This window comes from Lutra lutra, chromosome 5 (assembly GCF_902655055.1).
Source record: "Lutra lutra chromosome 5, mLutLut1.2, whole genome shotgun sequence".
Taxonomy (NCBI): domain Eukaryota; kingdom Metazoa; phylum Chordata; class Mammalia; order Carnivora; family Mustelidae; genus Lutra; species Lutra lutra.
This window is the reverse complement of record NC_062282.1, coordinates 163,310,638-163,335,920: the sequence shown is the minus strand read 5'-3', so window position 1 is coordinate 163,335,920 and position 25,283 is coordinate 163,310,638. Positions and strand designations below refer to the sequence as shown.

The 25,283-nt window shown below is 49.2% G+C and overlaps 1 pseudogene; it reads left to right on the top strand.

Annotated features, from left to right (window-relative positions):
• The first annotated feature begins 5,769 nt into the window (after positions 1–5,769).
• On the top strand, positions 5,770–7,711 carry LOC125100850 (cytochrome c oxidase subunit 1-like; annotated as a pseudogene).
• Positions 7,712–25,283: the final 17,572 nt, after the last annotated feature.

Here is a 25,283-nt window from a genome sequence, read left to right as displayed (position 1 = left end):
TATACCTGGCATCTGGTTCTTACCTCAGGGCCATAACAATCCTCAATCCAATCCTACTAACCTCTCAAATGGGACATCTCGATGGACTAGTGACTAATCAGCCCATGATCACACATAACTGTGGTGTCATGCATTTGGTATCTTTAATTTTTGGGGGGGGAGAAATTGGTATCACTCAACTATGGCCAGGTGTGGCCTCGTAGCAGTCAAATAACTTGTAGCTGGACTTATCCTTCATCATTTATCCCCGCCGCGTAGACTCTAAGGTGCTATTCAGTCAATGGTCACAGGACATACACACATAGATCCACCCCCGTGCACGTACGTATACACGCACACTCACGTACGTATACACGCACACCCACGTACGTATACACGCACACCCACGTACGTATACACGCACACCCACGTACGTATACACATATACATGTACATACATACGTGTATTCAACAGATAGAAACTAGTTAAATCAAACTCCTTTTACCCCCCGTAACTTCAAAAGTATACAAACACTTAAAATTGTCCTGCCAAGCCCCCCAAACAGAACTAAGCACATGCAGCATATATAAGAAGACACTTATACTGATACTCTACACATTAATCTCTATCACTAATTTGCCCAGAATACTCTATTCAAGAAAACTATCTATAGATGTAATACCCCACCTCTAATACCCCCCATCAACTTACATTTAATACTAATAATTAAATTACCATGCCTAAACATCTTAACATCAACTAATCTAATCCTTAATGTAGCTTATTAAATAAAGCAAGGCATTGAAAATGCCTAGAAGAGTCATAAGACTCCATAAACGTAAAGGTTTGGTCCTAGCCTTCCTGTTGATTATTAACAGAATTACACATGCAAGTCTCCACATCCCAGTGAAAATGCCCTCTAAATCTCTAAACTGATTAAAAGGAGCTGGTATCAAGCACACTTATAAGTGGCTCATAACGCCTTGCTCAACCACACCCCCACGGGATACAGCAGTGATAAAAATTAAGCTATGAACGAAAGTTCGACTAAGCCATGTTAGCACCAAGAGTTGGTAAATTTCGTGCCAGCCACCGCGGTCATACGATTAACCCAAATTAATAGGCCCACGGCGTAAAACGTGTTAAGAACTACAACAATACTAAAGTTAAAATTTAACAAGGCCGTAAAAAGCTACTGTTAATACAAAATATGCTACGAAAGTGACTTTACTATATCCGACAACACGATAGCTGAGGCCCAAACTGGGATTAGATACCCCACTATGCTCAGCCCTAAACATAGATAGCTTACATAACAAAACTATCTGCCAGAGAACTACTAGCAACAGCTTAAAACTCAAAGGACTTGGCGGTGCTTTACATCCCTCTAGAGGAGCCTGTTCTATAATCGATAAACCCCGATATACCTCACCACTTCTAGCTGAATCAGTCTATATACCGCCATCTTCAGCAAACCCTCAAAAAAGGAAGAAAAGTAAGCACAATAATAATACATAAAAAAGTTAGGTCAAGGTGTAACCCATGAAGTGGGAAGAAATGGGCTACATTTTCTAACCAAGAATATATTCACGAAAGTTTTTATGAAAACTAAAAACTAAAGGTGGATTTAGTAGTAAATTAAGAATAGAGAGCTTAATTGAATGGGGCCATGAAGCACGCACACACCGCCCGTCACCCTCCTCAAGCAATATACCTAAACACTACATAATTTATTAGACGAACTAAAGCAAGAGGAGATAAGTCGTAACAAGGTAAGCATACTGGAAAGTGTGCTTGGATAAATCAAAGTGTAGCTTAACCAAAGCACCTGGCTTACACCCAGGAGATTTCACACATTGATGACCACTTTGAACCAAACCTAGCCCAACCAATTACCAATTTAATTATCACGACAATACCAATCAAAACATTTAATCACACCATTACAGTATAGGAGATAGAAATCTTATTTGGAGCTATAGAGAAAGTACCGCAAGGGAACGATGAAAGAAATATTTAAAGTAATGAACAGCAAAGATTACCCCTTATACCTTTTGCATAATGAGCTAGCTAGAACAATTTAGCAAAGAGACCTTAAGCTAAATCCCCCGAAACCAGACGAGCTACTTATGAACAACCCACAGGGGTAAACTCATCTGTGTCGCAAAACAGTGAGAAGATTTATAAGTAGAGGTGAAAAGCCTAACGAGTCTGGTGATAGCTGGTTGCCCGGGACAGAATCTTAGTTCAACTTTAAATTTACCTAATAACCCTAAAATTGCAATGTAAATTTAAATTATAGTCTAAAAAGGTACAGCTTTTTAGAACAAGGGTACAACCTTACTTAGAGAGTAAAATTAAGCGAAAACCATAGTAGGCTTAAGAGCAGCCACCAATTAAGAAAGCGTTCAAGCTCAACAATACAAACCACTTAATCCCAAAAACCACAAACAACTCCTAATATACTACCGGGCTAATCTATTCAACAATAGAAGCAATAATGCTAGTATGAGTAACAAGAAATATTTCTCCTTGCACAAGCTTATAACAGTCAACGAATACTCACTGATAGTTAACAACATGATAAAAATAGACCACTAATAAAACGCATATCAAACCAATTGTTAACCCAACACAGGCGTGCAATAAGGAAAGATTAAAAGAAGTAAAAGGAACTCGGCAAACACAAACCCCGCCTGTTTACCAAAAACATCACCTCCAGCATATCTAGTATTGGAGGCACTGCCTGCCCAGTGACGCTAGTTCAACGGCCGCGGTATCCTGACCGTGCAAAGGTAGCATAATCATTTGTTCTCTAAATAGGGACTTGTATGAATGGCCACACGAGGGTTTAACTGTCTCTTACTTCCAATCAGTGAAATTGACCTTCCCGTGAAGAGGCGGGAATACACCAATAAGACGAGAAGACCCTATGGAGCTTTAATTAACTAACCCATAATAACTTACTAAACCACCGATCAGGCCTAACACAATCCTATTAATGGGTTAGCAATTTAGGTTGGGGCGACCTCGGAGAACAAAACAACCTCCGAGTGATTTAATCACAGACAAACCAGTCGAAGCATTCTATCATTCATTGATCCAATAACTTGATCAACGGAACAAGTTACCCTAGGGATAACAGCGCAATCCTATTTGAGAGTCCATATCAACAATAGGGTTTACGACCTCGATGTTGGATCAGGACATCCTAATGGTGCAGCAGCTATTAAGGGTTCGTTTGTTCAACGATTAAAGTCCTACGTGATCTGAGTTCAGACCGGAGTAATCCAGGTCGGTTTCTATCTATTAAAACAACCTCTCCCAGTACGAAAGGACAAGAGAAGTAAGGCCCATTCCACTGGAACGCCTTGGGATTAATAGATGATATAATCTTAATCTAGCCAATCCACTACTCAACTACCCTAGAAATAGGGTTTGTTAGGGTGGCAGAGCCCAGTAATTGCGTAAAACTTAAACTTTTATCCTCAGAGGTTCAAATCCTCTTCCTAACAGCATGTTCATAATCAACATCATTTCACTAATCGTACCAATCCTACTCGCCGTGGCTTTTCTGACATTAGTAGAACGAAAAATCCTAGGATACATGCAACTCCGCAAGGGCCCAAACATCGTAGGGCCCTACGGCCTCCTACAACCAATCGCAGACGCCGTAAAACTATTCACCAAAGAACCTCTACGACCCCTAACGTCATCCATCACTATATTCGTAATAGCCCCAGTTCTAGCCTTAACACTGGCTCTAACCATATGAATTCCATTACCCATGCCCTACCCCCTCATTAACATAAACCTTGGAATCCTATTCATGCTAGCAATATCAAGCTTGGCCGTCTACTCCATCTTATGGTCCGGATGAGCCTCAAACTCAAAATACGCCCTAATTGGGGCCCTACGAGCCGTAGCCCAAACAATCTCCTATGAAGTCACATTAGCTATCATCCTCCTCTCAGTACTACTAATAAACGGCTCATTCACCCTATCCACATTAATCACCACACAGGAGCACCTATGACTAATCCTACCCACATGACCCCTGGCTATAATATGATTTATTTCAACTCTGGCAGAAACTAATCGCGCACCATTTGATCTAACAGAAGGAGAATCAGAACTAGTCTCAGGATTCAACGTCGAATACGCAGCCGGACCGTTCGCCCTATTTTTCCTAGCCGAGTACGCCAACATTATTATAATAAACATCCTCACAACGATCCTATTTCTTGGCGCATTCCACATTCCATACCTACCAGAACTGTACACAGTCAACTTCACCATAAAAACACTTCTACTAACAGCCCTATTCCTATGAATCCGAGCATCATACCCACGATTCCGCTATGACCAACTTATGCACTTACTATGAAAAAACTTTCTTCCTCTAACACTAGCACTATGCATATGACACATAGCCTTGCCCATCATAACAGCAAGCATTCCCCCGCAAACATAAGAAATATGTCTGACAAAAGAGTTACTTTGATAGAGTAAATTATAGAGGTTTAAACCCTCTTATTTCTAGAATTATAGGAATCGAACCTAACCTTAAGAACTCAAAAATCTTCGTGCTACCAAACCTACACCAAATTCTACAGTAAGGTCAGCTAAATAAGCTATCGGGCCCATACCCCGAAAATGTTGGTTTATCCCCTTCCCGTACTAATCAAACCCCTCGTCCTCACCACCATTATAACCACCATTATCTCAGGAACTATCGTAGTACTAATAAGCTCCCACTGACTGATAGTCTGAATCGGATTTGAAATAAATATACTGGCCATCATCCCCATTTTAATAAAAAAATTTAACCCACGAGCCATGGAAGCATCAACAAAATACTTCCTTACCCAAGCCACCGCATCCATGCTCCTCATATTAGGAATCATCATTAACCTACTGCTAACAGGCCAATGAACAGTACTGAACACCCCCAACCCAATCACGTCGAACACAATAACAATGGCCCTAGCAATGAAACTGGGACTCTCACCTTTCCACTTCTGAGTACCCGAAGTGACCCAAGGAATCCCACTATCTTCAGGAATAATCTTACTTACCTGGCAAAAAATCGCCCCCCTCTCCATTCTATATCAAATCTCGCCCTCCATTAACCCAAACCTACTAATAATTATAGCGGCCATATCCGTCCTAGCCGGGGGCTGAGGAGGCCTCAACCAAACTCAACTACGAAAAATCTTAGCCTATTCATCAATTGCCCACATAGGATGAATAATCGCTGTAACAACATACAACCCCACTCTTATATTACTAAACCTTACAATTTATACTATAATAACACTAGGAGCATTCATATTATTCACCCTAAATTCATCCACAACTACACTATCATTATCCCACATATGAAATAAACTCCCATTAACAACCTCCTTAGTCCTAATAATTATACTCTCCCTGGGAGGCCTCCCTCCCCTCTCAGGATTTATCCCTAAATGAATAATCATCCACGAACTTACAAAAAACGATATAATCATCGCAGCAATATTCATAGTAATAACGGCCCTACTAAACCTATACTTCTACATACGACTAACATACGCAACAGCACTAACCATATTCCCCTCAACAAACACCATAAAAATAAAATGACAGTTCGAGAACACAAAAAATATCATCCTCCTATCCCCTCTAATTGTAACCTCAACCATACTACTCCCACTAACCCCAATAATAACAACACTATTCTAGAAGTTTAGGTTAAAATAGACCGAGGGCCTTCAAAGCCCTAAGTAAGTGCTACCCACTTAACTCCTGACCCTACTCTAAGGACTGCAAGAACATACCTCACATCTATTGAACGCAAATCAATCACTTTAATTAAGCTAAGCCCTTCCTAGATTGGTGGGCTATCATCCCACGAAATTTTAGTTAACAGCTAAATACCCTAGTCAACTGGCTTCAATCTACTTCTCCCGCCGCGAAGAAAAAAAAGGCGGGAGAAGCCCCGGCAGGGTTGAAGCTGCTTCTTTGAATTTGCAATTCAATGTGATATTTCACCACAGGGCTTGGCAAAAAGGGGGCTTAAACCCCTATTCTTAGATTTACAGTCTAATGCTCTTGTCAGCCATTTTACCCATGTTCATAGACCGATGATTATTCTCCACGAACCATAAAGATATTGGCACCCTTTACCTTCTATTCGGTGCATGAGCCGGAATGGTAGGCACCGCCCTCAGCCTACTAATCCGTGCAGAATTAGGCCAACCCGGCGCCCTGCTAGGAGATGACCAAATTTACAATGTTATTGTCACCGCCCATGCATTTGTAATAATTTTCTTTATGGTAATACCAATTATAATCGGAGGGTTTGGAAACTGACTGGTGCCCTTAATAATTGGCGCGCCTGATATAGCATTCCCACGAATAAATAATATGAGCTTTTGACTCCTGCCTCCATCCTTCCTTCTCCTTCTGACCTCATCTATGGTAGAAGCGGGTGCAGGGACAGGATGAACTGTGTATCCTCCTCTGGCAGGTAACCTAGCGCATGCAGGAGCATCAGTAGACCTGACAATCTTTTCCCTGCACTTAGCAGGTGTATCATCCATTCTGGGAGCCATTAACTTTATTACTACCATTATCAACATAAAACCCCCCGCAATATCACAATACCAGACCCCATTGTTCGTATGATCCGTCCTAATTACAGCCGTACTCCTGCTCCTATCTCTACCAGTCCTAGCAGCCGGTATTACCATGCTACTCACAGACCGAAACCTGAATACCACTTTCTTTGACCCGGCCGGAGGAGGAGACCCCGTCCTATACCAACATCTATTCTGGTTCTTCGGACATCCAGAGGTATATATCCTAATTTTACCTGGGTTCGGAATTATCTCACACGTCGTAACGTACTATTCAGGAAAAAAAGAACCATTTGGCTATATGGGAATAGTGTGGGCGATAATATCTATCGGTTTCCTAGGCTTTATTGTATGAGCCCACCATATATTTACTGTAGGCATGGATGTCGATACTCGGGCATATTTTACATCAGCCACTATAATCATTGCTATTCCCACGGGGGTTAAAGTGTTTAGTTGACTGGCTACTCTGCACGGAGGTAATATTAAATGATCGCCAGCTATGCTATGGGCCCTGGGGTTCATTTTTCTATTTACAGTCGGCGGTCTAACGGGCATCGTATTGTCAAATTCGTCACTAGACATTGTCCTTCACGACACGTACTACGTGGTAGCACATTTCCATTACGTTCTTTCAATAGGGGCAGTATTTGCAATTATAGGTGGATTTGTCCACTGATTTCCACTATTCACGGGTTATACACTAAATGATACCTGAGCAAAAATCCACTTTACAATTATATTCGTCGGAGTAAACATGACATTCTTCCCTCAACACTTCTTAGGCCTATCGGGTATGCCTCGACGCTATTCCGATTACCCAGATGCCTACACTACATGAAATACAGTATCCTCCATAGGTTCATTCATTTCACTAACAGCAGTAATACTGATAATCTTCATAATCTGAGAAGCCTTCGCATCCAAACGAGAAGTACTAACGGTAGAACACACCTCAACAAACATTGAGTGACTACATGGATGCCCTCCCCCATATCACACCTTCGAAGAACCAACCTATGTGCTATCAAAATAAGAAAGGAAGGAATCGAACCTCCTAAAATCGGTTTCAAGCCAATGCCATAACCACTATGTCTTTCTCGATAAAGAGGTATTAGTAAAAATTACATGACTTTGTCAAAGTCAAATTATAGGTGAAAATCCTTTATATCTCCATGGCGTACCCTCTCCAAATAGGCCTCCAAGACGCAACTTCCCCCATTATAGAAGAACTCCTACACTTCCATGATCACACACTGATGATTGTATTTTTAATTAGCTCTCTAGTCCTCTACATCATTTCACTAATACTAACCACTAAACTCACACATACCAGAACTATAGACGCTCAAGAATTTGAAAGGATATGAACTATCCTACCTGCTATCATTTTAATTTTAATTCCTTTGCCTTCACTACAAATCTTCTATATAATAGATGAGATCAATAATCCTTCCTTGACCATTAAAAACTATGGGTCACAAATGATACTGAAGTTATGAGTACACAGATTATGAAGACTTAAACTTTAACTCCTATATAATCCAAACTCAGGAGCTAAAACCTGGAGAACTACGACAATTGGAAGTAGACAATTGAGTAGTCTTCCCAATAGAAATAACAATCTGCATACTAATTTTGGAGTGACAATGTACCACTCAGGCTGCCCAGCAGAAGAAAAAACTACCCTATGGGGTTGCCCAAAAACCCCAAATGAGGATCAACCTGCATGGCCCTCAATGGCACCCCAATACCATAGACAGCCCTGTGTACTACTGCTCTGTCTGACACAGACTGAGCCCAGACCTCCGATCAGCAACCCAGACAGCTGTCCACATATCCAGCAGATCGGACCTGCCATGGCCCTAGGCCATCACCTCTCCCCAACCTGGGTTTTCAGGCATCTCTCTCCAGACCTTATCTAAGATCCCTGCATATAGAGGAACCTAATGCACAAAACAGGACTTCTCCTTCCCCATGGCAGGAAACCTTGCTGTTGGGATGGGTGTAAAACCCTCAGAGCAGAGGATACCTTCATGGCCCATAAGGCCACGCCCACTCTTGAGGGCCGCCTTGGCACAAACACACATTGTGACCCTCAACCTGAGCTCTGATTTCAAATAAGGCCCTCGGTAGCCAGAGCATGTGCCCGCATATCAGGCTTGCCATTCCCCTAGGCCCAAATCCTAATTCAAGGTGGAGTTTTACAGGTGCCTGTACCCAGAGCCCTACTCTGGAATCCCTGTTTTGGGAGGAACCCTGAGACAGAAAACAGGACTCCTCCCTTCCGCCAGAATGACACCAAACTATTGGGGACCAGGCAGAATCCCCAAGAGGGAGAAAATTCCATGGACCCAGGTGGCCACTCCTACATTCCATGGCCATCGTAGACACAAAATCCAGAGGAAAAAGGCTAAGCTACCGCCTCACACTTGCCCTAATTTCAGATCCCAAGGAGCTCCCCTCAGGGTCTGCAGATTGGGCCTGTCCTACCGGCGGCCCTAAACCTAATCTGAGGTTGTGTTTTCAGACTTCTATCCCCAGAGCCCTGGCGCACACAACCTCCAGGATGGGGTCTCTGGAGCCACACCTCAGGACTGTGCCTGCCCTCCAAAGGAAACTGTGCCCTTTACAGTTGCCAAAACCTCCAAATTAGGAGAAACCTGCAAGGGCCCTGAGGCCACCTCAATGTCGTAGGCCGCCCTGGACAAAAATGTACAGTTGACACACCCTGAGAACCGACCTCCAGTCAGACACCCAGGGAGATGGCGCTAGAGAGAGAAGACTGAACCTGACATGCCCCTAGACCCTAATCTGAACTGTAGTTTGGGTTTTCAGGCATCTTTCCCCAGAGGCCTATTCTTGAATACTAACATAAGGGGATCCCTGAGAATCAAAACAGAACACTACCTGGTCCCAGAAGGGTAACTTGCTTTTTGAAATGGTGTAAAACTCCCAGCGTAGGAGAATCCTGCAGGGCCCCTGAGTCACCACCACATTTCAAGATCTCCCTGGACACAAACCCCATCAGCATGAGACTCCATTTCAATTCAGCCCCCCAGATGTCTAGCCCTGGAGCCAGGAAATCCAAACTGCCTTGTTCCTGGGCACCAATGGGAATGCAAGGTGGGGTTTCCAGGCATCCATACATAGAGTCCTACTTGCGAATCTTTCCATAAGGGGACACTTGAGCCATCAAATGACGACTCCTGTCCCACAGGAGGAAACCTTGCTGTTTGCAGCAACAAACAACCCCCCAGAGTGGGAAAACCTCCATGGCCTCATGAGGCCACCCATCCATTCAGCGGCTATTATGGACACAAACTCCAGCCTGAGCAAACGTCTGACACTTGCCCTTACTTCAGATGCTGGAGATCTCTATTCAACCTCTGCAGAGTGGGCCTCCTATGCCAGCTACACTAAAAGTAATCCTATCTTGTGTTTTCAGACTTTGGTCCTCACACTCCTGGCCCACAAGCCCTCTGGATTGTGAATGCTGGAGCCACAATGCAGCACTCTGCTGTTCACTAGAAGGAAAAAGTGCCCTATGGGGCTCCAGAAAAACCCTAAATGAGGATTAACCAGAACAGCCCCCGATGGCAATCCAATTTCATAGGCCACCCTGTGCACTAATGCTCCGTCTGACAGAGCCTGACCAGACACCCCATCAGCCACCAAGACAGCAAGTCGCATATTCAGCTGATCGGACTTACCATGGCCCTAGGCCTTCATGTCTCGCAACCTGGGTTTTCAGGCATCGGTGCCAAGACTTTATCTCAAATCCCTGCATATGGGGGAACCTGAGGCACAAAACAGAACTCCTCTTTCCCCATGACAGGAAACTTTGCTGTTGGGATGGGTGTGAAACCTTCAGAGTAGGAGAAACCTGCATGATCCATGAGGCCACGCCCATGCTTGAGGGCCGCCTTGGAAAGAAAAAAGCACTGTGACCCTCAGCCTCAACCTGTGTTCAAATAAGGGCCCTCAGTACATGGACCAAGAGCCTGCATATCTGGTTTCCATGCCCCAGGACCCAATCCTAACCCAAGGTGGGGTTTTTCAGGAGCTGGTACCCAAGACCTGCTCTGGAATCCCTCTTTTGGGGGACCCCTGAGACAGAAAACAGGACTCCTCCCTTCCCCCACAATGACAACAAACTATTGGGAGCTGGGCAAAATCCCCAGAGAGGGAGAATCTTCCATGGCCCCATGAAGCCACCCTTACATTCCTTGGCCACCCTAGACACACAATCCAGAGATAAAACCTTGAGCTACTGCCTCATACTTGCCCTAATTTCAGATCCTTAGGAGCTCCCCTCAGGGTCTGCAGATAGGGCTTGCCATACCCTTGGCCCTAAACCTAACCTGAGTTTGTGTTTTCTGACTTGTGTCCCCAGAGCCCTGGCCCACACAACCAGGCTGGGGCCCTTGATGGCACCCCAATTTCACAGGCCTTCCATGCACTAATGCTCTCTCTGATGGCCCTATGCTGTCATCTCTACCCAACCTGGGTTTTCAGGCATCTGTCCCCAGACCTTATCACCAATCCTTGCACACATGGGGCAACCTGATGCACAAAACAGAACTCCTCCTTCCCCATGGCAAGAAACCTTGCTATTGGGATGGATGTTGAAGTCAAAACCTCAGAGGAGGAGAAACCTGCATGACCCATGTTTGAGGGCTGTCTTGGGCACAAACATGCATTGGGAACCTCAGCCTGAGCCCTGTTTTCAGGGGCTCTCGGTAGCTGGACCAAGAGCCCACATATTAGCCTTGCCATGCCCCTAGGCCCCAATCCTAACCAAAGCTGGGACTTTCCAGTCACCCGTACCCGGAGCCCTACTCTGGAATCCCTCTTTTTGAGGGACCCCTGAGATGGAAAACAGGACTCCTCCCTTCCCACAGAATATCCCCAAACTATTGGGAACCAGGCAAAACCCCCAGAGAGGGATAATCTTCCATGGCCACATGAAGCCACCCCTACATTCCACGGCCATCCTAGACACAAAAACCAGAGGCAAAAGCCTGAGCTTCCACTTCACACTTGCCCTAATTTCAGATCCTGTGGGGCTCACCTCATGGTCTGCAGATTGGGCCTGCCATACCTTCGGCCCTAATCCTAACCCTCATTGGTGTTTTCAGACTTATGTGCCCAGAGTCCAATCCCACAAACCCTCCAGCCTGGGTATTCCATAGCCACACCACAGGACTGTGCCTGCCTCCAGAAGGATGCTGGCACCCTTTAGAGCTTCAAAAACGTCAAGATTAGGAGAAAGGTGTGAGGACCCTGAGGCCACCCAACTTCGAAGGACGCCCTGGACAAAAATGCACGGTGTGACACACCCAGAGCAACTACCTCCCATCAGACACCTAGGTAGATGGCCCCAGAGAGAGAAGATTGAACCTGACAGACCCTAGGCTCTAATCTGTACCCTAGCTTAGGTTTTCAGGCATCCGTCCCCAGAGGCCTGGTCTCAAATACCAACAACTGGGGATACCTGAGCCACAGAACCCAACACCTCCGGTCCCCAGAAGTAAACTTTGCTATTTGGAGCTGCGTAATACCCTCAGGGTAGTAAAATCCTGCATGGCCCCTGAGCCCACCACCATATTTGAAGGCTGCCCTGGACACAAACCTGCAATTTGACCCTCAGCATCAGACTCCTTTTCAACTCAGGCCCCTGGGTAGCTCGCCCCAGAGCCAGAAGTTAGGACCTGCCATGTCCCTTGGCTCCAATGGGAACCCTAGGTGGGGTTTTAAGGCATCCATACATAGAGACTGCTCTTGAATCTTTCCATATGGTTGACCCTTAAGCCATCAAACAGCACTCCCCTGTCCCAAAGAAGGAAATGTTGTTTGGAGCTCTGCCTAACCCCCAGATTGGGAAACACTCCATGGCCTCATGCGACCCCACTATATCAGGGGGCCCTCATGGACACAAACTCCAGCCTGAGCAGACGTCTGACACTCGCCCTTATTTCAGATGCCGGTGATCTTGTCTCAGTCTCTTCAGATCGGACCTACCATGCCCTAGGCCCTAACCCTAACCCTAGTTTGTGTTATCAGTCTTCCATCCCCAGAGTCCTGGTGCACCAACCCTCCATTTTGGGAATTCTGGAGCCCCAACACAGCACTCTGCCTGCCTTTCAGAAGGCAAAAGTGGCCTATGGGACTACATAAAAACCCCAAATGAGGATCAACCTGCATGGTCCTCATGGGCACCGCAAATTCATAGGCTGCCCGGTGCACTAATGTTCTGTTTGCCACAGCCTGAGCCCTGACCTCCTGTCAGCCACCCAGGTAGCTGGGCGCCTATCCACCAGATTGGACCTGCCATCGCCCCTAGACCATCATCTCTACCCAACCTTGGTTTATAGGCACATGTCCCCAGAGGTCTGGTCTCAAAACCCTGCATACCGAGGAACATGAGCCACAAAATGGAAGTCGTCCTGCCCCACAGCAGGAAACCTTGCTATTGGGATATGTGTAAAACTCTCAGCGTAGGAGAAACCTGTATGACCCATGAGGCCCCGCCCACTGTTGAGGGCTGCCCTGGGCACAAACCCACATTGTGACCCTCAGCCTGAGCCACGTTTTCAATGAAGTCCCCTCAGTAGCTTGACCTAGAGCCAACATCTGAGGCCTGTCCTGACCTTGGCCCAAGTCCAAACCCAAGGTTGGATTTCCTTCCAGGCACCCATACACAGAGCCCTGTTCTCAAATCCCTCCTTATGGGGACCCCTGAATCAGAAGACAGGATTCTTCCTTTCCTCTGCAATAAAACCACACTATTTGGAGCTGTGCAAAACCCCCAAAAAGGGAGAATCTTCTATGGACCCATGAAGCCACCCCTACATTCCTTGGGCTTCCTAGATATAAAAACCAGAGGCCAAAGCCTGAGCTTCCACCTCACAACACCCTAATTTCAGTACCCAAAGAGCTCCCCTCAGGGTCTTTAGATTGGGCCTGCCATACTCTCAGCCCTAATCCTAACCTCCTTGGTGTTTTCAGACTTCTGTCCCCTGAGTCCTGCCCCACAAACCCTCCAGCCTGGGTATTCCATAGCTACACCACAGGACTGTGCCTGCCCTCCAGAAGGCAGCTAGGCCCTTTAGAGCTTCATGAAACCTCAAGAATAGGAGAAACCTGCAAGGCCCCTGAGGCTACCCTAATTTCCTAGGATGCCCTGGACAAAAATGCGGAGTCTAGTACACCCTGATCATCTCCCTTCCATCAGACACCCAGGTTGATGGCTCCAGACAGAGAAGATTAGACCTGACATGCCCCTAGGCTGTAATCTGTAGCCTAGCCTAGATTTTCAGGTTCTGTCACCAGAGGCCTGGTCTCAAATACCAACATTTGGGGGATCCCAAGCCACAGAACACAACACCTCCTGTCTCGAGAATGAAAACTTGCTATTCGGAGCTGTGTCAAAGCCTCAGGGTAGGAGAATCCTGCATGGCCCCGAGCCACCACCACATTCCAAGGTTTCCCTGGACACAAACCCACATTGTGACCCTTATCATGAGACTCTATTTCAACTCAGCCCCCTGGGTAGGTCGCCCCAGTGTCAGCAGATAAGATCTTCCATGTCCCTCCGCTCTAATGGGAACCATAGGTGTGGTTTTCAGGCATCCATACATAGAGCCTGCTCTTGAATCTTTCTATATGGGGATGGTTGAGCCATCAAACATCACGAGCCATCAAACATCACTCCCCAAGTCCCGAAGAAGGAAACTTGGCTGTTTGGAGCTGCACCCAACCCCCCAGATTGGGAAAACCTCCATGATCTCATGAGGCCACCCCTACATCAGGGGCCCTCATGGATACAAACTAGGCCATCATCAGCCTGCGCGGACGTCTGACACTCGACCTTATTTCAGATGCCATTGATCTCACCTCAGCCTCTGCAGATCATGCCTGTGGTGCCCTAGGCCCTAACCCTAACCCTAGCTTGTGTTTTCAGTCTTCCATCCCCAGAGTCCTGGTGCACAAGCCCTCCACATTGGGAATTCTGGAGCCCCAACACAGCACTCTGCTTGCTTTCCAGAAGGCAAAAGAGGCCTGTGGGACTGCACAAAAACCACATATGAGGATCAACCTACATGGCCACTGAGGGCACTCCAATTTCATATGCTGCTCTGTGCATTAATGCTGTGTCTGCCACAGCCATAGTTCCAACCTCCTGTCAGCCACACAGGTAAATGGCCACTGCCGCTGCCCCTCGGAACAATTTGTTACTTAAACTGTAACCCCTGGAGGATTTTACTAGTTGCCAAGCACATTTAGATATGGCTTTAAGAAATACATATACTGGCAACGGGTCTTTGGGGAGAAGGACGATATACGACCGTGAAGCTGGGCAGCTGGGGATGAATCTGGCTCGCTCAGGGCGGGAGGCCACCCCTTCACAGAAGCCGGGCAGCTGGGAATGCCCAGCCCACCCAGGGTGGAACGCTGCCTGCTTCAGGGAAGCCGAGCACCTGGGAACGCCTGGTCAGCTCAGGGTGGGACAAAAACCACCTGCTTCCCTTTTCCGTTATCGCTCCTTTCTCTTCCCAGAAGCGCCCATTGTTAGTTAGATGTGTCCTTTGAATATGCTTGGTTAACTATAAAGTTTACCCTCCTCCTCTTGTCTGCAAGACGTGACTGATGTTTGACCTTCATCGTTCCTTCTGTTGGCTATTGTTTCTATCCAATAAAAGTGAGACTGTGGAGTTACTCGGGGCAGCAGTCCTTTTCGACTGTTGTCCCCTGCTCCCAATCTCTTGCAGCTGACTTGTTTGTGCCTAATTCTTCTCCCTTCGCCGACTGGAAGCGGCAGGCCACGTATCCAGCAGACCAATCCTGAAATGCCCATTGGCCATCATCTCTACCCAAACTGTGTTTTCAGGCATCTATCTGCATAGGACTATTCTCAAATCCCTGCCTATGGGGGAACCTAATCCAGAAAACAGAAGTCCTCCTGCCACGTAGTAGGGATATGTGTAAGACTCTCAAAAAAGGAGAAACCTACATGTCCCATGTGGCCATGCCCACATTTGAGGGCATCCCTGGGGAAAATCCCACATTGGGACTCTCAGCCTGAACCCCTTTTTCAGCTAAGTGTCCTCTGTAGCTTTACCTAGAGCCAACATTAGGGGCCTCTTATGTCCCTATGACCAAATCCTAACTCAAAGTTGCATTTCCATGCACCCATTCCCAGAGCCCTGCTCTCAAATTCCACCTTATGAGGGACCGCTGAGCCAGAGACCAGGACTCCTCCTTTCCTCCAGAATGACATCATGCTATTTGGAGCTGTGCAAAACACCCAGAAAGGGAGAATCTTCCATGGCCCCATGAGGCCACCCCTACATTCCGTGACCATCATGGACACAAAAACCAGAGGCAAAAGCCTGAGCTTCCACCTCACACACCTAATTTCAGATCCTGAAGAGGTCGCCTAAGGTCTTTAGATTGGGCCTGCCATACCCTCAGCCCTAGTCCAAACCCGAATTTGTGTTTTCAGACTTCTGTCCCCAGAATCCTGTCCCAGAAGCCCTCCAAAGTGGGAACTCCAGAGCAACACCACATAACTGCCTGCCCTCCAGAAGGAAACTGTACCCTTAGAGCTTCATAAATCCTCCAGATTAGGAGTCACCTGCAAGGCCTCTGAGGCCAGCCTAATTTCATAGTCCACCCTGGACAAAAATGTGCAGTCTGACACACCCTGAGCACCTACCTCCAGTCAGACATCAAGGTAGATGGCCCCAGAGATAGAAGATTGAAGCTGACATGCCCCAAGACCCTAATCTGAACCCTAGCTTGGGTTTTCAGGCATCTCTCCCCAGAAGCCTAATCTTGAATGCCCAGAGTGTAGGGGCATAGCAAGCCCTAAAAGGAAGCAGTGGGGTGGGAACCCTAGAGGGTGAGAAAGAGGAGGCCTTGTCCTGGTATGTGAGGGACTCATAGAGGGCGGTCTCGCAGGATTCAGCAAGCGACCACATGGGTCACCAGGCTTGTTGCGGGCAGACGCATTGCTGACAGGCACCAGAGGAAGCAAATTTGCTGGCGATTTTTCCAGCCAGTTCTCACGAGCTTTCTGCCCAATTTGGACAGAAAGCTCATGAGAATTACCCAGTGTTGGGCTGCATTTGGGGCTGCACTGTCACCCATTGTCTAGAGTCTTTTTTTGCTTGGTGTGTGTCGAGGCCCACTGGGAAATGGGCCGTGACCAAGTGACTTCCCTAGGGGACCATGGGGGAGACCTGAGGGAGGGGTTGTGGCTGGGCATCAGTCTCCAATTTTTCCACCCAGTGTGGCGCTGTTGGTGGGGGATGGCCTCAGGGTGGGTGTATGCCGGTGTCTCCCACTCCAAGGGTTTTCTGAAGCTCCAAAATATGCAGTTTTCTCTTAGGTGGCAGGAGGTCCTATGGGGTGTGTTTCACGTTTCCCCCAGTTGACAGCTGGAGGGACAGGACCCTTGGAAAGGAAGACTGAAAAACAAAGCAAGGGTTAGGACCAGGGCCTCCGGGCATGGCTGGCCCATCTGCCAGGGCCACGTAGGGTATCCCAGGAGGCTGAGTAGCAGGAGGCATTGGCCTTGCATGTGCCTGACTCATTGAGGGCTTTCTGGCAGGGTTCAAATCAGGAGAACTCGGGATCCCGGGCCAGGCCCAGGGGTCGGCCCTGCAGACATGCAGTGCAGGAAGCGAGTTCGCCAGGGGATTTTCGGCCAATTCTCAGGAGCTTTCTGCCCAAATCGATATCGATTTGGGCAGAAAGCTCCTGAGAATTGGCCAGCATTGGGCAGCCATTCGGACCACACTGTCCCCCATGGCCTCGAGCGATTTCTCGCTCGGTGCATGTCACGGCCATCAGGAAAAACACTGTGAGATAATGCGCACACCCCAGGGCCCTTCGCAGGGGAGCTTTCCTAGAGCAGAGTTGAGGGAGGGGTTGTGGCTGGGCATCAGCCTCTGACTTTTCGGCCCGGTGTGGTGTCGAAGGTTGGGGATGGCCTCAGTGGGGGCATGAAGGTTTCTCTGGCTCTGAGGGTTTTCTGCAGCTCCGAAAGGCACACTTTCCACTTAGGTGGCAGGAGGACTCATGGGGTGTGTTTCAGAGCTCCGCCAGTTGAGGGCTCGAGGGACAGGACCCTGGAAAAGGAAGACTAAAAAGCCATTCGAGGTTAGAGCCCGGGCCTAGGGGCATGGCTGGCCCAATCTGTCAGTATCAGGGAGGTTGCCACAGGAGGCATTGGCCTCACCTTCACCTGACTTACGGAGGCCTTTCTGGCAGGGTTTGAGGCGGGACAACTCGGGACCCCAGGCCAGTCCCAGGGGGCAGCCCTGCAGACATGGGGAGCAAGAACAAAGTTCACCGGGGGTTTTCTGGCTAATTCTCACGAGCTTTTTGCCCAAATCCATATCGATTTAAGAATCGTGAGAATTGGCTGGCATTGGGCGGCCATTCGGACCGCACTGTCCGCCATGGCCTCGAGCAATATCTTACTTGGTGCATGTCGTGGCCATCTGGAAAAGATCTCAAGATGACACGGCCCACCCAAGGGCCACTGTGCAGGAGAGCTTTCCCGGAGCAAAGCTGAGGGAGTGGTTGTGGCTGGGCGTCAGCCTCTGACTTTTCAGCCGGGTGTGACGCCAAGGGTTGGGGATGGCCTCAGTGGGGGCATGAAGGCTTCTCTCACTCTGAGGGTTTTCCATAGCTCCGTAAGGCACTCTTTCTTCCTAGGTGGCAGGGGGACTCGTGGAGTATGCCTCAAGTTTCCCCAATTAGAGGGCTCTAGGGACATGCTGCCAGGGAAGGAACACTGAAAACCCATCTGAGAGTTAGTTCCAGTGCTTTGGGGCATAGCACGGCAAAACCACTAAAACTGGGGAGGGAACCCTAGAGGGTGTATAGCAAGAGGTCTCGTCCTCTCACGTGCATGACTCGTCAAGGGCGTTCGTGCAGGATTCAGGCCTCCACCCCTCGGGTCCCCCGGGGCAGGCCCAGGCAAAGGCCCTATGGACATGTGCCCCATGAAGTGAGTTCATTGTGGATTTTCCGGCCAATTCTCATGAGCTTTCTGCTCAAATCAAATCGATTTGGGAAGAAAGCTCGTGAGAATTGGCCAGCATTGGGCAGTGACTCAGGCCGCACTGTCAGCCGTGGTCTAGAGCCCTTTTCCATTCAGTGGGTGTTGAGGACCAATGGGAATCGGGCTGTGACCACATGGCTTCCCGAGGGCCCCAGCGCAGGGGAGCTTTCTGAGGGGAGAGTTGAGGGAGGGGTGGTGGCTGGGCATCAGCCCCCGAGTTTTCAGCCCAGTGTGGGGCTGATGGTGGGGGATGGCCTTGTGGGGAGGGTGCATGCAGGTGTCTCCTGCTCTGCGGGTTTTCTGCAGCTCTGAAAGGCATGGTTTCCACCAGGTGGGAGGAGGACTCTTGGGGTGTGTTTCAGGGATCCCCCAGTTGAGGCCTCTAGGGACAGGCCCCTAGGAAAGGAAAGGCCTCCGTGAGTCAGGCACAGGTGATACCAATGCCTCCTGCTCCTCAGCCTCTGGGGGTACCCTCCTTGTCGCTGGCAGATGGGGCCTGCCATTCCCCTAGACCCAGGCCTTAACCCTCGCCTGTTTTTTCAGTCTTCCTTTTCCAGGGTCTTGTCCCTTGAGCCCTCAGCTGGGGGAACCCTGAAACACATCCCATGAGTCCTCCTGCCACCTAAGTGGAAAGCATGCCTTTCGGAGCTGCAGAAAACCCTCAGAGTGGGAGACACCTGCATGCACCCTCCCCAAGAGGCGATCCCCTTCAACTTTGCCCTCGGAAAGCTCCCCTGCGCTGGGGCCCTCGGGAAGCCATGTGGTCACGGTCCAGTTCCCAGGGGGCCTCAATACACAACAAATGGAAAAGGGCTCTAGACCATGGCTGACAGTGTGGCCCAAGTAGCCGCTCAACACTGGCCAATTCTCACGACCTTTCTGCCCAAACTGAAATTGATTTGGGCAGAAAGGTTGTGAGAATTGGCCGGAAATTCCCGGCAATCCCTTTCACGCGCCACATGTCCGCAGGGCCTCCGTCTAGGCCTGGCCTGGGGATCCGAGGGGTCGCAGCCCGAATCCTGCGTGAACGCCCTCGACGAGTCATGCACACATGAGGATGAAGCCTATTGCTTCTCACCTTCTAGGGTTCCCACCCGAGTTTTAGTGGTTCGGCCTGCTATGCCCCTAGGCTCTGGACCTAACCCTCGGATGGGTTTTCAGTGCTCCTTCCCCAGCAGCCTGTCCCTAGAGCTCTCCAACTGAGGAACCCTGAGTCATACCCCACGAGTCCACCTGCCACCTAGGAGAAAACAGTGCCTTTCAGATCTGCAGGAAAACCCTCGGAGTGAGAGAAACCTTCATGCCCCCTCTGAGGCCATCCCCAACCTTCAGCGCCACACTGGGCTGAAAAGTCAGAGGCTGACACCCAGTCACAACCCCTCCCTCAACTCTGCTCCAGGAAAGCTCCCCTCTGCATGGGCCTCAGGTGGGCCACATCATCTCAGCCTGTTTTCCAGATGGCGGGGACATGCACTGAGTGAGAAATCGCTTGAGGCCATGGGGGATAGTGCAGTCCGAATGGCCGCCCAATGCTGGCCAATTCTCACGAGCTTTCTGCCCAAATCAATATCAATTTGGGCAGAAAGCTTGTAAGAATTGGCCTGAAAACCCCCAGTGAACTCCCTTTCTGTGCCTCATGTCTGCAGGGCCACCCCCTTATCCAGGCCCGGGATCCCGAGTTGTCCCACCTCGAACCCTGCCAGAAAGGCCTCCATGAGTCAGGCACAGGTGAGGCCAATGCCTCCTGCTACTCAGCCTCCAGTGGTACCTTCCCTGGTGCTGGCGGATGGGGCCAGCCGTGCCCCTAGGCCTGGGCACTAACCCTTGCCTGGTTTTTCAATCTTCCTTTTATAGGGTCCTCTACCTCAAGCCCTCCACTGGCGGAACCCTGAAACACACCCCATGATTCCTCCTGCCACATAAGTAGAAACTGTGCCTTTTGGAGCTGCAGAAAACCCTAGGAGCAGGAGATACCTGCATGCCCCCACCCCCACGAGGCTATCCCCCTCTATCAGAACCACACTGGGCCAAAAACTCGGAGGCTGATGCCCAGCCACCACCCCTCCCTCAACTCTGCCCTCAGAAAGCTCCCCTGCGCCGGGGCTCTTGGGGAGCCATGTGGTCACAGTTCAGTTCCCAGGGGGCCTCAACACACAACAAATGGAAAAGGGCTCTAGACCATGGCTGACAGTGTGGCCTGAGTCACTGCCCAATGCTGGCCAATTCTCACGAGCTTTCTGCCCAAATCAATTTGATTTGAGCAGAAAGCTCGTGAGAATTGGCCAGAAAATCACAGCCCATTTCCCAGGGGTCCTTGACACGCACCGAATGAAAAAGGGCTCTAGACCAAGGGTGACAGTGCAGCCCGAGTCACCCATGCCAGCCAATTCTCACAAGATTTCTGAAAAATCAATTTCAATCTGGGCGAATGCTCATGAGAATTGGCCAGAACATCCCCGGTGATCTCACTTCATGCGGCACATGTCCACAGGGCCTTCACCTTGGCCTGGCCCAGGAAACAGAGGGGTCATGGCCCGAATCCTGTGAGAACGCCCTCGATGAGTCATGCATGCACGAAGATGAGGCCTCTTGATTCTCACCCTCTAGTCTTCCCACCCCAGTGCTGGTGGTTGGGCTTGTTGTACCTCTAGGCGCTGGACCTAACCCTCGCCTGGTTTTTCAGTCTTCCTTCCCCAGGGGCCTGTCCATCGATCCCTGCCATTATGGGACCCTGAGTCATACCCCATGAGTCCACCTGCCACCCAGGAGGAAACGGTGCCTTTTGGAGCTCCAGAAAACCCTCAGAGCAAGAGAAACCTTCATGCCCGCACTGAGGCCATCCCCAACCTTCGGCGCCACACCAGACCAAAAAGTCGGAGGCTGACACCCCACCACAACCCCTCCCTCAACTCTGCTGGGGAAAGCTCCCCTGCACAGGGGCCCTTGGGTGGGCGGCATTGTCTTGGCGGGGTTTTTTATTTTAAAGATTTTATTTATTTATTTGACAGACAGAACTCACAAGTAGGCAGAGAGGCAGGCAGAGAGAGAGGAGGAAGCAGGCTCCCCACTGAGCAGAGAGCCCGATGTGGGGCTCGATCCCAGGACCCTGAGATCATGACCTGAGCTGAAGGCAGAGGCTTTAACCCACTGAGCTACCCAGGCACCCCAGTCTCGGCATGTTTTTTGGATGGCCAGGACATGCACCAAGCGAGAAATCCATCGAGGCCATGGGGGAGAGTCACAACCCCTCCCTCAACTCTGCTCCAGGAAAGCTCCCCTGTGCAGGGATCCTCCAATGGGCCACGTTGTCTCGGCGTGTTTTCCGGATGGCCACACCATGCACCGAGCAAGAAATTGCTCAAGGCCACAGAGGACAGTGTGGTCTGAACGGCTCCTGGCCCCAAAGCCCCCAGGACAAAGGAGGTCTGAGTGACACCCCATGACTCCACACGCCATGTGGTAGGAATTCATTCTGATTGTAGCTGTAGCGAGCCTTCAAAGGGGGTGAAAACTGCATGCACCCATAAAGCTATCCTAACCATCATAAAGCCATATACTTGTGATGCCGGAGGTATGTCCCCAATTCAGCCCTGAGGGCAGCCCACCTCAGATCTGGCAGATATGGCCTACAATGACCTAAGGCCCTAACCCTAACCCTAGTTTGTGTTTTCAGGCTTCCATCCAAAGAGAACTGGTCCCCACATCCCCCAGATTAAGGACTACTGAGCGACACCACAGGACTCCACCCACCAAGTGGGAGGACATCTTGTGGTTTGGGGCTGCGCCGAAACCTCAGACGGGGAGAAATTTGTAAGCTCCCTAAAGCCACCCCCACCATGAGAGGCCCCGATGGCCATAAAACCGGATTCTTCTGTGTCTCTGGATGCATGCCCTGGACTCAGCCCTGAGGGGATCCCACATCTGTGCCAGCACATTGGGCCTCCCATGCCTTTAGTCCCTAATACTAACCCTAGGTGGGGTGTACAGACTTCCATGCCCAGAGGTCTGTTCCCCAAGCCTGCTGATGGGCACCTCTGAGATTCACACCAACATAGATTAAGGATGCCTCAGTGACACCCCAGGACTGCACCCCCCACACATGAGGAAACCGTACCCTTTGGAGCCCTGCAGAACCCTTAGACTGGGAGAAACCTGCATGCCACTCTGAGGACACCCCCAGCTTCTGTAGCCTCCCTGGATACAAACTCAGAGTCTGACATCAGCCCACTGGGAGCCCACCTCAGCAGCAGCAGATCGAGCCTGACATGCCCCAAGGCCCTTACCATAACTCTAGCTTCTGTTTTCAGGCTCCCATCCCAAGAGGCCTGGCCCCCAAAGTCCCCAGATTAAGGACCCCTCTGTGACAACCCAAGAATCCAACTGCCATGTGGGGGCGGGGAAGGGACCGTGTCCTTTGGAGCTCCACAGTGCCCTCAGAGAGGAAGAAACCTGCACGCCCTTCTAAACCACCCCACCATCAACAGTCCCCTGGCCAGAAACCCTGATTCTGCCACACTGCAGGCTGTATTCCCTCAACTCAACCCCGAGGGGAGACCACATCAGCGCTGGGAGATCAGGCCTGCAATTCCCCAAGGCCATAACCCTAACCCTAAGTTGAGTTTTCAGGCCTCCATCTACAGGAGCCTATCCCACAAACCTTCCAGGTTGGGAACCCTGGAGTCACACTGTAGGAGTCCGCCTGCCATCCAGCATGAAACCAGTCTGTTTGGATCTGCACGAAACCCTCAGAGCTGGAGAAACCTACATGTCCCCGTGAGTACTCCCCCACATTCTGCAGCCCCCTGGAGCCTGATGTGCTGCCTGACCCCCATCTTCAACTCAGCTCCTCGAGGAACCCACCTCCAGACGAGCAGTTCAGGCCTGCCATGCCCCTAGCCCAGCTCTCCTCAGGGATCCCTGTGAGCTCTAGGCAGACCTGGAAATCCCTTGCCTGCCACAATGCTCTCGGATCCCCTCTCCTTCTTCTCAATTTACACTGGCCCAAGGCTTTCATGAGAAAGGGGGAAGGCTACCTCCTGAATGCTTAACACTTCCTTTCCTCTTCTGCCATATTTCTCTCCACTTATCTTTGTACCTGGGAAAATTGAAAGGAACATATCAATGGAACATGGACATACTCTGACTTCTGAATCTTCCTGGCAGCTTTCTGAGGGATCCTTATGCAAACAGAAACTAGTGTATCCTACCACAGTGTGTTTGAAAATGATCATTGATAGAACAGGAGAGTGAAAATTATTTTTTCTGAGGTAAAAAATCCATTTTTACCTCACTCTTCATGAAGTAGAACATGGTCTTCTTCTTTCCTTCCTTGACTTCAATTTCAATTTGTTTCTAGGCAGTGTTCATTCCTTTGTTTCAAGGGTAGGATTTCGTGATTCCTCACTTTCAAAGAACACCCAGAGCTCATCACAACAAGTACCCTCCCTAATAGCTGTCACCCATTTAACCCTTCCCCTCCACACCCCTGCTCTCTAGCCGCCCTTGGTTGGTGTTCTAAGTTTGAGTCTCTTTCCTCATTGACCTATCTTTCTCTCCTCACTATGTTTTTCTGTTTTCTTCCTGAAATTCCATAGAAGTCAAATTATAGGCTATTGGTCATTTCTTACTGATTTTGCTTAGCTAAATCCACTCTAGATCCATCCACATCCTTGCAAATGTAAGATTTCATTCTTTTTGAACCTGGCTCCTATTCCTTTAAGAATATGTGGGAGATTATATATTTACATACATATATATATATATCACTCACCAGTGAATGGACATTGGGACTCCCTCCATCATTTCACTATGGTTGATAATGCTGGTGTCAATATCACGGTGCTTGTACCCCCACTGAAGGTGCATTTTTGTACCCTTTAGGGAAATACCTAGGAGGGCAACTTCTGGATCCTAGGGTTGTTCAGTTCTTAGCTTTGGAGGAACCACCATGCTCTTTTCCAGAGTGGCTACAACAACCCGCATGCCCACCGCTTTAAGCAGAACATTCTCTGCCAGCAATTTCCTAAGGAGGAAACAGAAAACCTGGGGGATAACATGACGCACCCAGTGTCTGGCAAGCAGCCCCAGAGATTCACCCGAGGGTTCCTGACGCCATGCCCTGTGAAGCCATCAGAATGCCTCTATCCAGGACTCTCCTTCTGACTTCACCACCCATGAAACTGCAGAGAAAGGATGCCACGGCCAACTCTCTAGATGGTCCACTGAGTGGAACTAGAAAGTCAAACTTCCCTTTTCAGTCGTCCAAGGCTCCTTGGAATCCTTTTGAATTTTCCCTCTGCCCTCATCAGAACTCTTTGGATAAAAAAGATGAATCCATTAGGATACATCACCTTGGACAAAGGAGAAGCCATCATCCAAGCCTCTATCTGACCACAAACAGCCACCTCACTCTAGATGCTGGCCACTCCACCACAGCCTAGGACCAATGGAATCAACACTGTTGGATGAAGGAACGCATTCTAGGTCCCAAACACACACCGAGTCCATCTCATCTTCCCTTTCGAATTCAAGGGATTGCCTAGGAAAGAGATGTTCCAAATACCTTTTTAAGCCAAAAATAAACAGAGAAGATGAGATCCCC